The following is a 14,530-nucleotide window of genomic DNA, read 5'->3' on the forward strand; positions in this document are numbered from 1 at the left end:
AATTGTGGCATACACACTTAGCTCCACTTTTCAAATTAACATGTATAACCGTGGCATATCCACTTAGCACCACGTTACATGTATCAATATGTGTAATCGTGGTATATCCACTTAGCACCACGTTACATGTATAACCGTGGTATATCCACTTAGAACCACGTTAATGAATCAATATATGTAACCGTGGCATATCTACTTAGCACCACGTTACATGTTTAATCGAGATTTCCTCATTTAATCTCAATTCGTCAACCACAAATCACTGTTTGTGTCCATTAATTAAACAATACTAAAACTTATTTCACATGTCACAAAATAAAATTTTTCCAAAATTATTATGTTTTATGACATGCTGATCATTTTTCCCTTCTATGGCAACATCAAATTCTCACTTTAACATGTAGTTATGAACATTAGGTATTTTTACCGATTATGTCGTTTTACTCGTTTTCAGGTAAAATCGCTTAGCAAAAGTTATTTAACACAATTTCAAGCTTCATATTCTACCATAAAACATCAAAATAAACAATTTCACCTATGGGTATTTTTCCAAATTATTGCTAGAATAAGCTAAATCAAGTTACCAGGACTCCAAAAACGTAAAGAACATTAAAAACGGGGCTTGGAATCACTTACTATCGAGCTTGGAAGCTTGAAACAAACCCTAGCTATGGAGAACCCTTGAAATTTTGTCCTAATGAAGAAGATGGACATATTTTGCCATCTTTTTCCTTTTTTTTAATCTTTTAATTACCAAATGACTAAAATACCTTTCATTAAAAACTTTGGTTATTTCTACCTATGTATGTTCATTTTTTTCCATGAAAACCTAATGCTATAATTACCATTTAAGGACCTCTACTTCAATTTTGTTCTTCAATTAAATCCTTTAACATCTAGAACTCATATTTATCAACTTTTTGCAATTAAGTCTTAATAGGCAAATTAGACATGCAATTCATGAAATTTTCTATCGATATTCTAACACATGCATTCTAATCACTCGATAAATTATAAAAATTAATCGGAATAAATTTTTCTACTTCAAAATTGTGGTTTCGAAACCACTATTCTGTTTAGGCCCTTATTTGGGCTGTCACAATCAGCTCGTAATCTTTAATTAGTTCTAACCATCTCCGCTGTCTCAGATTCAATTTTTTTTGAGACATCAAATATTTCAAACTCTTGTGGCTTGTGAATATACGGGAAGTCTCACCATATAAGTAATGCCTCCAGATTTTCTAGGCAAAAACAATGGTGGCAAGCTCTAAGTCATCGTAGGATAATTCTTCTCGTGTGGCTTCAACTGCAGTGAAGCATAGGCTATCACCCTGCCATCTTGCATAAGTACACAACCCAGTCTATTTAAGGATGCATCGCTATAGACCACAAACTCTTTCCTGGCTCAGGCAATACTAAATCTGGAGCTTCAGTCAGCAATGTCTTCAACTTCTCGAAACTCTACTGACACTTTTCTATCCATTCAAACTTCATGTCTTTCTATAGTAACCTCGTCATTGGAGTCACTATCATGGAGAATCCTTCCACAAATCTTCGGTAGTAATCGGCTAAGCCCAAAAACCTTCTAACCTCGGCTACATTTTTAGGTGGTTTTCATTCAACGATGGCAAAGATCTTACTTGGATCAACTCGGATGCCATCACCTGAAACAATATGACCTAAGAACCCTACTTCTTGGAGCCAAAATTCACTTTTGCTAAACTTAGCATACAATTGTTTTTCCCATAAAGCCTGCAACACAATTCTCAAATGCTTCGCATGCTCTGTCTCATCCTTGGAATAAATCAAAATGTCGTCAATGAACACGACGACGTACTTGTCCAGGTACGGTTGAAATATTCTATTCATTAGGTCCGTAAATATGGCCGGTGCATTCGTTAAACCAAATGGCATGACAAGGAATTCATAGTGACCATACCTCGTTCTGAAAGCTGTTTTAGGCCCATTCGATTCCTTAACTCGCAACTGATAGTAGCCGGATCTCAGGTCTATCTTAGAGAACACAGTGGCTCCTTTCAACTAGTCGAACAAATTATCAATTCTTGGAAAATGATACTTATTCTTAATAGTCACCTTGTTCATTTGCCAATAATCTATGCATAGCCTAATCAAACCATCCTTCTTCTTTACAAACAATATGGGAGCACCCCAAGACAAAAAGCTCGGCCTTGCAAAACCTTTATCCGTCAGTTCTTACAACTATTCTTTTAACTCTTTCAACTCGGTTGGTGTCATCTTGTACGGAGCAATAGAATTAGGAGCTGTTCCTGGCACTAGTTTAATACCAAACTCTATCTCTCTATCAGGAGGTAGTCTGGGTAATTCTTTTGGGAACACGTCTAGATATTCATATACTATTAGTATAGACTCAATCTTCAACTCCGTTTCCTTAGTGTTCAGTATAAAAGAAAGGTAGGCTTCATACCCTTTTCTTAAATATCTTTGTGCAACTATTGTTGTGATTACAATCGGCAGAGTATCCAACTCTCTTGAATTAACCCGTATAATCTTACCATCTGGGCACTTCAATTCAATATACTTGCCACCAAAATTTACAATTACATCATGCAGGGCTAACCAATCCATGCCAAGTATTACATCAAACTCTTCAAATGGCAATAACATAAGGTTACCCGGAAAACAGTGACCCTAAATCGTCAAAGGAAAATTCTTATAGACTTTATCGACCAAGACTAACTTGCCTAATGGGTTCGACACTCTAATTATAAATTTAGTAGGTTCAATGGATATATTCATACTAGATACCAATCTCATGCAAATGTATGAATGTGTCGATCCCGGATCAATTAAGGCAATAACACAAGTGTTAAAAAGAAAAAAATTACCCATGATGACGTCAAGAGTAGAGACTTCCTCTCGAGTGCATATTGCATACGTTCTTGCCGGGGCTCAAGTCTCTGATTTTGCAGTGTCTTTGGCCACAACCCGATTGCCAATAGCATTTCTAGGATATCTCGGAGGTCTACCTCATGAAATAGGAACACTTGATTTCAGGGCTACTTCCACCTCTTTATCGGTTCACTCTGGGCAATGTCTGAAGAAGTGGTCAAGAGAACCACATCTATAGCACGCATCGCTCTTCATCCGGTACTCTCCAAATTGAAATTTATTGCAGCTTTTACACTTTGGCTTTTGGTCATCTACACTCCCTACACTAGTCACCATAGGGGAAGAAGACTTCTGATTATGTCATTTGGAGCCTCTCGCTTTACCCAAATATCTTACCAATGAAGTGGAGCGTTCATGTTGACTCATTGATTTCTTTGTGGCAAATGAGAGCGTCTTACCGCTGGATCTCTTGTTCATAACTTGAGCTTCTCTTTTAGCTTGCTTCCTTTCATTATTGAGTTCCTCGGCCTTCTTGGCCCAATGAGCTAATGCAGCAAACTCGCGTATCTAAAGTATCCCAATCAATAGCTTGATTTCCTCATTCAGACCTTTCTCGAAGCGTTTACACATTTCTGACTCTGTTTGAACACATTCAATCGCATACTGACTTAGCCTTACAAACTCCCTTTCGTATTCTGGTACAGTCTTATTTTCTTGTTTGAGTTATAGGAACTCCTTTCGCTTCGAGTCTAAGAACCTTTGACTGATGTATTTCTTCTTAAACTTCGCTTGGAAAAATTCCTAAGAAATGTTTTTCTTTGGTACCACTAAAGATACGGTCTTCCACCAGTGGTATGCAGTATCCTTTAGGAGAGATACAGTATATTTTAAACACTCCTCAGGTGTGCACGATAATTCATCCAACACTTGTGTAGTACTCTCGAGCTAGAACTCGGCTCGTTCAGTATCATCATCAATCTTAGCTCTAAATTTTTTAGCCTTATAGTTTCTAAGCTTGTCCACCGGGGCTTTACAAACTCTTACAGGTGCCATACCTCGTGGCACTTCTTCATCAGGTCGATTAGGGGGCGGGGGAGGTCGTGGTATGTTGGGGCGATTCCTCAAATAATCCCCAAACCATTCATCCATCATGCCAAAAAAGGCGAAAATGGCCTCTTCCCGGCCTTCAGAGATAGGCTTTCTACTACTACTAGAAACAGCTCGTTGTATGGAAGCTGGAGCATGGCTCTCAGCTCCCTCAGACTCATCTTATGCATGATTGGAAGACATTTACTATATTCAAAGACAATTAAACAGTTAGGAGATATCACACTATCACATTTTTATAATGGCATGTATAGCTAAACTCGGTACACTCTACAGTAGACCTAGAACTGACTAAACCATAGCTCTGATATCACTAAATGTAACACCTTTACCGGTACCCGAGATTGGGATCAAGTACAAGGCGTTACCAGACATGTACTCAAACATTTTCAGGAAATACAGGTTATAAAATTTCGTTCCAATTTGAACCCAATCAAACAACATCTTAGTGTCCCTATTATGGGCCTACGGGGCCCAAAATATACATTGAGAAAGGTCGAGACTAAACCGAGGACCTGAGAAAGTTCTTGAAAAATTTTCTAAGTTAAGCCTCACACGTCCGTGTAGAGGCAATGCACACGCCCGTGTACTTTGGGACACGCCCGTGTCCCCTACCCGTGTGGAATTAATTGAATTTATTTTCTATTTCGAACCTACAGAGGTTTTCACACAGCCAAGCACACGCCCGTGTCCCTGGACCATGTCCTTCACACTACCTAGACACGCCTGTGTGGTTTCCCATGTCTAAAACTCGAGCATTTTGTTTATGACGTCAGCATGCATTTAGGGGCATATAGCCAAGACACACGCCTGTGTGCTAGTCGTGCCTTCCATACGGTTGAGACACACGGCTGTGTCTCTACCCGTGTGTTTATTACCATGCATTCTGACTTAATATTTTTAGGTGCAGGAGACACACGGCCATTTCACACGCCCATGGGGCAATTCGTGTGTCACACATGGCCTAGACACACACCCGTGTGTCCACCCGTGTGGACCTTATTTGGCTATTTTCCAAGCCTTAGGTCACCCTCTAATAACCATATCCACTTATAGTTTTCAATAACACTTAATATGGTCTAATTATACTCTTAAATAACCTTAATATACCTCATTGCATGTAAACTTCATCTCATCAGTTTTTATACATGCTAGGTTGTCCCCTTTATCTTAAGGATTTCCATAACTTGTAACTCAATTAAGATTGGCTCGTTATCTTAACTCATTGCCAAATTTGTGGCCTAACCACCGTATGTGATTTGGTCATGCTACATATGACTAATTTTAATACACCATATTTAATCATCACAAGAACATTGGAACATAACATGCACAATTTGGTAGGTCATAACCTATACCAACCTGAGCCAATTTCCATGGCCATATACAAGTGAATATGTATACTTTTATAAGCCTTCATATTGGCTAATCAAATGACACATATAACAAAATAACAAAAGGCCATACATTGCATTGAACAAAATAAGAGTATCTATATACCAAAGCTAGACAAGATGACAGTGTATTGACTCTCCAACCGTCTCCCAATCTTCGCGAGTCCACGAGCTCTGTAAGACAGGGAAAAGAGAGGGATAAGCATTTACATGTTAGTAAGCCTAAATAACTAGAAAGTAAACTTACTGATTAATTAGCATGCATCGATATTAGGCAATAAAACTAACAAACATGAAATAGTTTCCCTATCACATGCACTCAATCAACAAGTTAGTCTCATAACAATGCACCATGTAATTTGTCTTAGATGAGCTTATCATTCAACATTTTCATTTTTATATCTCATGTTAATCCCGTTGAGTTTCTCAAAAGTCTCGATGGGTTATCCATTTACCGTCAAGTCATAAGAGCGATCATCTCAAGTATGCACTCTTGTGAACCTCACATCATACGGCGGGATTACCAATCCAAGCTAAATCCCCCGCAATGTAAACTCATAGGGTGATGTTGGGATTACCAGTCCAGGCTAAATTCCTTGAAGCGAAAAACACCCGTAATGAGCTCGGATCTGTATTACCAGTCCAGGCTAAATTCAGACGCTAGTCGGATTACCCGTCTGGGCTAAATCCACAATGCACACATATTCTTCGGGAGGCTCGATCACTTAAGGAACACCCGTCCGGGCTAGATCCTTCCTATGTTTGAGATCAACGGATTACCCATTTGGGCTAAATCCTTTTTTGCAACACATGTAGGATCTCAAGTCATGTAAGCCATGGTTTATCCATCGAATTTCCCTTTTTAACTTCAACCGGGACATTCATTATCATTTCATTATTATTAACATACTTCATGGATTTTCATGCCATCATTATAACCAATTATCATACATTCATAACACATGTAACTAGGCATATTAATAGTTTACTTAAAGTTATTCGAACTTTCCTAGTATCCGTTTTGGTTTTGCGTCTCGGTTATTTTGAGACCTTTCGTTTTCCTCGATTAACCTCCGGAATTTGTTCCTTGGGGTTTATAACAATAAAAATGAATCATTAATACCTCACATTATTCTTTTCGAGTCTAAATTTCACCCCCAGAAAAAATGACCATTTTGCCCCAAACCTTTCACATTATTTACAATTTAGTCCTTAGGCTCGTATGATCAAATGCATGAATTTTCTACACTACCCGAGCCTAGTCGAATGTTCTTTCCTCTTATGGCAGCCCACATTTTTTTATTATTTCACATTTCTACCACATATTTTACACCTTTTGCAAAAAGGTCTTTTTAGGGGTTTTTCATGAAAATCACCTAGAAAAAGATGTTTAACACACATCCAATTTTCATATTCCTCCATAAATCATCAAAGAATAAACATGTCACACATGGGTCACTTTACATACATAAACCCTAACTCAAAATATGGCCCTAACTCAAAATATGGGTATAAATGGAGAGAGTAAGTTACCAGGATTTCAAAAATACGAAAAACATTAAAAACGAGGCTTGGGAGCACTTACTTTTGAGCTTGAAAAGTGAAGAAACCCTAGCTATGGTGGCTCTCAAATTTTGACAGCAAGGTGGAGAAGATGAGCTGACTTTTGGCTTATTTTCCCATTTTATTTCATTAATTAGCCAAATGACCAAAATGCCCTTAAGCCCTTTCTTTCAAATTTTATCCATACATGCCCATTTTTGTCCAAAAATTTAGAAATTAGGAAAATTTATCTTTAAGGACTTCTAATTAACAATCTAAAGAAATTTCATACAAATTGCTTCTAGCATCCAGGTTTTGCACTTTAGTTAATTTAGTCCTTAATTTCCAATTGGACACCTTACTCATAGAATTTCTTCATAAACTTTAACACATGCATATACTCATACTCTAGACCTCATAATAGTCATAAAATAAATATTTCAATGTCAAATTTGTGGTCCCAAAACCACTGTTCCTACTAGGCCCTATTTTAGGATGTTACACAAATAGTAGGCAACTTTTACATTTTACGCGATTAGGTCCTTTTAACAAATTGAGCACAAGAACGATCAAATTTTCGTTCGAAATTTTCACACATAATAATTCACATATAATAAGAACAGAAAATAATATGTAAATATTTTTATGACTTAAATTTATGGTCCCGAAACCACTATTCTGACTAGGTCTAAACCGGACTATTACAATCTTGTCCTGTTGATTTATTGATTATGCCAATCGGTGATTTTGGTTTGATTTTGGGAATGAATTGGCTCACTAGGCATGGAGTAATTTTAAATTACCCTAAAAAGAATTTGTGTTCTAAAGAGTCAACGGTAACCTGGTTAAGGTGAATGGTGTCCAAACGAGTGGTTAAACTTGTATCCTTTCAGTATTTTAAGGTAATAAACTCCTTAATCAAGATTGTGAAGTTTTCCTGGCCTATGTCATTAATTATAATTCTGATGATAGCCAGGTAGCAAGATTCAAATTTTTTTTGAATTCCTGAATGTGTTTCTAGAAGAATTACCACGATTACCACCGGATAGGGAAGTTGAATTCACAATTGAAGTGTTTCTTGGGACGACTCTGGTATCAATATCCTCTTATCGTATGTCATTGACAGAGCTGAAATAATTGAAAGTGCAGTTGCAAGATTTACTGGTTCATGGCTTTATACGCCCTAGTATATCAGTCTGGGGAGTTCTAGTTTTATTTGTTAAAAAGAAAGATGGTTCGATGCGGCTTTGTATAGATTACCAGCAATTGAATAAGCTGACGATTAAGAATCGATATCCTCTACCTCGTATTTATGACTTATTTGATCAGCTGAAAGAAGCTTTCATTTTTTCTAAAATTGATTTAAGATCGGGCTACTATCAGTTAAAGGTGAAAGATAGGTGACGTGCCAAAAATGGCGCTCTGTACGCGTTACGGTCATTATGAATTCTTGGTAATGCCTTTCGACTTGACTAATGCTCCTGTGACATTTATGGATCTCATAAATCGTATCTTCCAACCTTAGATCAATTCATGGTATTTTTCATTGACAACATTCTAATATATCAAAGACTGAAGTGGAGCATGAACAACATCTTCAGATTGTTCTGCAAGTGTTGCGAGCTAAGCAGTTATATAGGAAACTTAGCAACTGTGAATTTTGGTTGTCTGAAGTTATATTTTAGTTGATGGGATTAGGGTTGATCCGAAAAAGATTGAGGCCATTGTTTAGTGGAAAGCACTGAGAAATGTTTTGAAAGTTCGTAGTTTTCTTAGTTTAGCTGGTTATTACCGAAGATTTGTAAATGGATTTTCAAAGATAGCTATGCCGATAACAAAGCTTCTTCAAAAGAATATTCAGTTTACTTGAAGTAATTTGTGCCAAGAAAGTTTCGAGAAATTGAAATAAATGTTGACTGAAGCACCAGTACTAACCTTGCCTGAATCGGGGAAAGATTTCATGGTATATAATGATGTGTCTTTAAATTGTCTGGATTGTATATTGATGCAAAATGGGAAATTGATTGTGTATTGTCATGTGTGAATATGATAATGCTAATTGTGCAAGTATACACATCGAATTAAGTAATAAAGTGATGACTGAGTATCATACCTACAAGGATCAAATTGAGGCACAAAAGTGGTCAAGTTGTTATAATAGAGTTAGATTAATGTTACAGCAAAATAATGATAAGAATACAATGGTAAACAAAAGGAATATTAATGTGAACAAAATGTATAATTGATGAATAATTAAAAATGCTATGGCAATGCAAGAGTAAAAATGCAATGGCAATTACGAAAATGATTATATGAATAATATGTAACTGAACAAATAAACAATTAAAGATGCGATGGTAAAGATACTACGGCAAGGGATAAGGGATATACAATGTTGATATGGAAGGTTGGAATTACTAAGAATATACCCTTACTGTCAGAAATGCCTCAGCAAAATCATAATCAATCTACTTTTTAGAAGAGTTCTAAAGTGGTCTACTTCTTTCGAGAGCAAAAACCTCAAGTTACCTTGCCCATGTCTATAGACCTTTAATATGGTACCCTGCACTATTTCCTTCTGTATGAACATTGTTCTATGTCTAGAGTCTACTACAAGTATTTTTTGAGTACTTGCTCATATCATTCAATTTTGATCCAACTAATGCAACCTTTTCAGAATTAAATTAGTTTATGGGCATGCTGCACAGTCATCTATGTCTAGGGATTGCATGCATACAATTTAGAAATAAACCAATTGCATGAAATAGTAAAATTGAATCATATATATGTTTCAAACATTAAAAAATAAAAGTTTCATCATGTAATCCAAACCCGATGAGATTTAGCTCATAGGTTGGTACATAAAATTCAAAACCAAAATAACATCCAACACCATTTTATTCATTCAATTCATGGAAAAACAAAGTAAGAAATACAGAAGACTTCGGGAAGACAGCTTTCGCCTATCCAGTTCACACTCAAGTAGCATAGTGTTCTGCGATAGCTGAGAGGAAATGCCTTCGTCTTTCTCTTCCTGCCACTACTCAACCGCTACCCTCTATTCCTACCTAAAGATCCCTTTGGCTTTTTATAGGCTTTTTCCCTAGGGTAAATCTAACAACCCATGTTTATCTTCTTCTATTTTTTAAGTAGATTTTTTTGGTAAAAGTACAGTTGGGCTAAAATTGATATGCGTTGAGTGTTGACTTGATCTTCCTGAAATTATCACAACATTCATGCTGACAAAATGTCCAACCTTTTACCCTGAAAAACCATCACTATTTTATTTCTCGTTCCTCAACCTGCACCTACCAAACCACACCAAACACAGCCCTACCACAAGCAATTAAAAATAGTATAATATTTAAACACAATCCAAACTCCTAATACAATGATGAAAATACAAATGAAATGTCCTAAAATTCAACTAAATATACCTAAGTACAAGCAATTAACTAGGTTTAAAGGCATAAAAAATAACTATTTTCAAGAGTTATAATGTATACGTCTCGCTAGCTAAAAATGCATGAGCGTAACTACCCAACGTATGATTTAGAGCTTGCCATTGTGGTTTTTGCTCTAAAGATCTGGAGACATTACCTGTACGGTGAAAAGTGTCACATCTATATCGGTCATAAAAGTATTAAATACATCCTAACCTAGAAGAAGTTAAATTTGAGACAGCATCGCTGGGTTGAACTTCTAAAAGGTTACGATTGCATTATTGATTACCACCCTGGAAAAGCTAACATACTCATTGAGTAGAAAGGAAGCAATTGAGTTGAAATCGATGTTTGCTCAGCTTAGCATTAGAAAAGACGGAGTTTGTTGGTAGAATTAAAAGTTAAACTACTGTTGTTTGACAAGATTAGAGTAGCGTAGCTAGATGGTGTCAAATTAATTGGGAAAAGAAAAAAGGGTTTAGAATTGTTTGTTGAAAAATTTCAGCATTGATAATAGTGACTGTTTGAGGTTTCGTGATTGAATATGTGTTCCGAATGTTGTAGAGTTAAAAGAATAAATCCTTCGTGAAGCTCACGACAACCCATTCACATTGCATCCTAGCAGAACGAAAATGTATTGTGATTTACGGGAGTTATATTGGTGGCCAGGAATGAAAATGGAAATAGTTGAGTTGGTGGCTAAATGTTTAACTTGTCAGTAGGTTAAAGCGGAACATCAAGTTCCCACCAGATTACTTCAGCCTATTACTATTCCTGAATGGAAATGAGAGCGTATAACGATGGATATTGTAACAGGATTATCGTTGTCTCCGAGTAAGAAAAACGTTGTTTGGGTAATAGTTGATCGACTTACGAAATTGACCCATTTTATCTCTATAAGAACCGATTGGTCACTTCTGAAACTTGTCAAGATTTACATTTGAGAAATTGTTAGATTGCATGGTGTGCCTACATTTATTATCTCTGATTGGGATCCCTGGTTCACCTTGAGAATTTGGAAATAGTTGCATAAATCTTTAGGCACGAGACTTAATTTTAGCATGACTTTTAATCCGTAGACAGACAGACAATCCGAGCGTGTTATTCAAATTCTTGAAGATATGCTTCGAGCCTGGGAAATTGATTTTGAAGCAAGTTGTAACAAAATCAAGTTGATGTTAAAGATATGCTTCGAGCATTTGGATAAGTTTGTGTACAATATTAGTTTTTAATCGAGCATTCAAATGGTTTCGTACGAAGCTCTTTATGGTCGTAGGTGTCTAATACTTGTTTTTTGGTCAGAATTAAGCAAAAGATATTTTGTGGGACCGAAATTGATTGAAGGAACAGAATATATGGTAAAGGTGATTCATGATAAATCGAAAGTAGCTTCCCATAGACAGAAATCTTATGCAGATTTGATACACCGAGATATTGAATTGACTGTAGGTGACAAAGTGTTTTTAAAGGTTTCACCATGGAAGAAAGTCCTTTGATTTGGTCGAAAAGGAAAATTGAGTCGTCGTTTTATTGAGCCATATTGAATCACGGAAATAATTGGATCTATTGCGTATCATTTGGCATTGTCGGTAGATTTACAAAAAATACACAATGTTTTTCACATGTGGATGCCCAGAAGATACCAATCTGATTTGTCTCATCTTATCTCGGCGAAAGATATAGAAATACAACCTAATTTATCGTATGAAGAAAAACCAGTCGAAATTTTAGCTCCCGAGGTGAAAAAGTTGCGTAACAAACTTGTTCCACTTGTGAAAGTGTTGTGGCATAGTCATAATTCGAGGAAGCAACTCGAGAATCCGAGGAAATTACGAAATCTTGGTATCTTCACCTTTTTTTAGGTAAATTTCAGGGACAATTTATTTAGGGGGAGAATTGTAACGACCCGAAAATCAGTGGTGTCGAGAAGTGTAAATTCGGGACTCCATTTTTGTAAATCAAGCTCGTAAATATTTTTATTAAATATTTACAGAGTTAACTTAGAAGCGAATTGAATGTTAGTTAGATAATTTTATTGAATTAGTGTTCAATTTAAATACAAAGACTAAAGTAAGTATGTGATAAAAGTAGTAATTAATATTAAATTACATGGTAAGACTAGAGTAAGGGACTTATTAAATAAGTAGACCATTATTTATATAAGTTATTGATAGTGGATGCTTATGATTGATATTATTTATTATATGTTAAATATATTATAATATTTAACTAGTAAATCATGTTAAAATTAAAATGAAAATGAAATAATAAAGAATAGGAAACAAATAACTTAGTGGAAAAGAGAAACAAATTTTAAGCTTTATTTTTCTTGCATGCCGAACTTGGGAAGGAGAAGAAACATATTTGGCCATTAATCTTTAAGCTTTGAAGCTCAAATTGGTTAGTAAACTTTGGTCCTTTTTGGATAAATTTTATATTTTCTCGAACCCTAAGATCATAAGCTAACTTGCCCATGTTCAAATTTTTGGAATAGTTGAAATTATGGAAGTTGCCATCATAGAAAAAATTAAGTTTTTGGTGTTGTTGTGATTGATTTTAAGGTTGGAAGTTAAACTAGAATACTTTGTAAAGTTAATTCATGAAATTGTGCATTAGGGACTAAATTATAATTAAAATTAAAATTAAGGGTTTAATTAAGTAATAGGAAGCCCTATAGGGACTTTAGGAAAATTTGGTTTAATGTTGGGAAGATTTTTGATAAATTATGTTAGTTCCAGTTTCGTGGAATAAATTGAAATTCATGTTAAAGTAGTATGAATTTTTTAATTAAATATGAAATGGTATGTAAAATATTAATTTATTATATATGTTTAACTCGTAGCTAATGTTGAATTGGAATACTCGAGTAAGAAAGGAAAAGACAAAGTTGTCGATGAGTAGCTCAAAAATTATGGTGTGTGTTTCTATAGTCTAAACTATTTAAATTTTTGTATTGAGCATTTGCATATATGGTGAGTTAAGGTAAGTTACAAGTTTATTTAAGGTGATGTGTTTGAAATGGTTGAATTGGTTACTTGTGTTTTGAATTATATTGATTATTATTGAAATTGAAATTGATTTTTTTATGGAAAGAAAAGATGTTGCTATGAGTATATATTTAAATGATTGAATTATTTGGATTAATGAAATTGAAATATGAATCTGGGGAATTGAAGTATGAATTGAACTAAGAATTACATTACCCTATTAACTGTTCAGAAAAGGTTGGGTATAATTGGCATGCCATAGGATAGGAAGAGTTTAGGGCTTTATGATTACATGTTGGGTGTGTCGAGCACCCCATTTGTTGGTTTTATTGGCCAGCGCTAGGCGCAATTTGTTTTTACGAATTATTCCATCAAGCTCTAGGAGTGAAACTTTGGTGTGTTGGTTGGATCCGCATATCCGAGTCATGTTAATAGGGGGAACTAAAAAGAAAGTAATGAAATTGAATATGGCAATGGAAGTAAAGTTGGATGTGAATTTTGGACAAATTGTATTGGATGTATAAAATAGAAATATGATGATATTTGAAATTTCATATGTTTGAATTGATTATTAAGTTTCAAAAGAGAAATGAAGTAATATAAATACATATGCTTTATTTCATTACTTGAACTGCATTTTTAGTTGTGTAATTAAATAGCTTGTACCTTGTTTAATTACACAAATTATGGAAGCACCACTGAGTTATACTCAGCATACGTTTGTTTTCTCGTGCACAGGTTAGGTACCTAGTAGATCTATCATCACCTCGACATCCAGTGACGTTCCCATACTCAAATACTGGTGAATGGTCTTTTTGTGAGTTCTGGCATGTACCTAGGTTATAAATGTATGTTGTGGTCATTTGTGGTATGTAAATATGTATGTGTATTAGAAATTGTCAAATCATGACTAGTTGGAAGTGTTTTGTTTCGGCATATATGGCATGTGTTGGTTGGATTGTTAAATTGATGCTTATGTTGTGATAGCTTATAAGTAATCTTATTATAGTTCTTGGTGTATTATGGTTTTTTTTTTTTTGCTAGCTAATCACTTGAATTAGACCTTATAAAATGCTTGAATTATGGTAAGAATGAATATGTTCAAGATGAGAAGAGGAATGGTAAGTTTTGACAAGAGTCAATGGTTATTTCTTGAGTTTAAATGCAAGATATTAGTATAGGCATA

This window comes from Gossypium arboreum, chromosome 4 (assembly GCF_025698485.1).
Source record: "Gossypium arboreum isolate Shixiya-1 chromosome 4, ASM2569848v2, whole genome shotgun sequence".
NCBI classification, from domain to species: Eukaryota; Viridiplantae; Streptophyta; class Magnoliopsida; order Malvales; family Malvaceae; genus Gossypium; species Gossypium arboreum.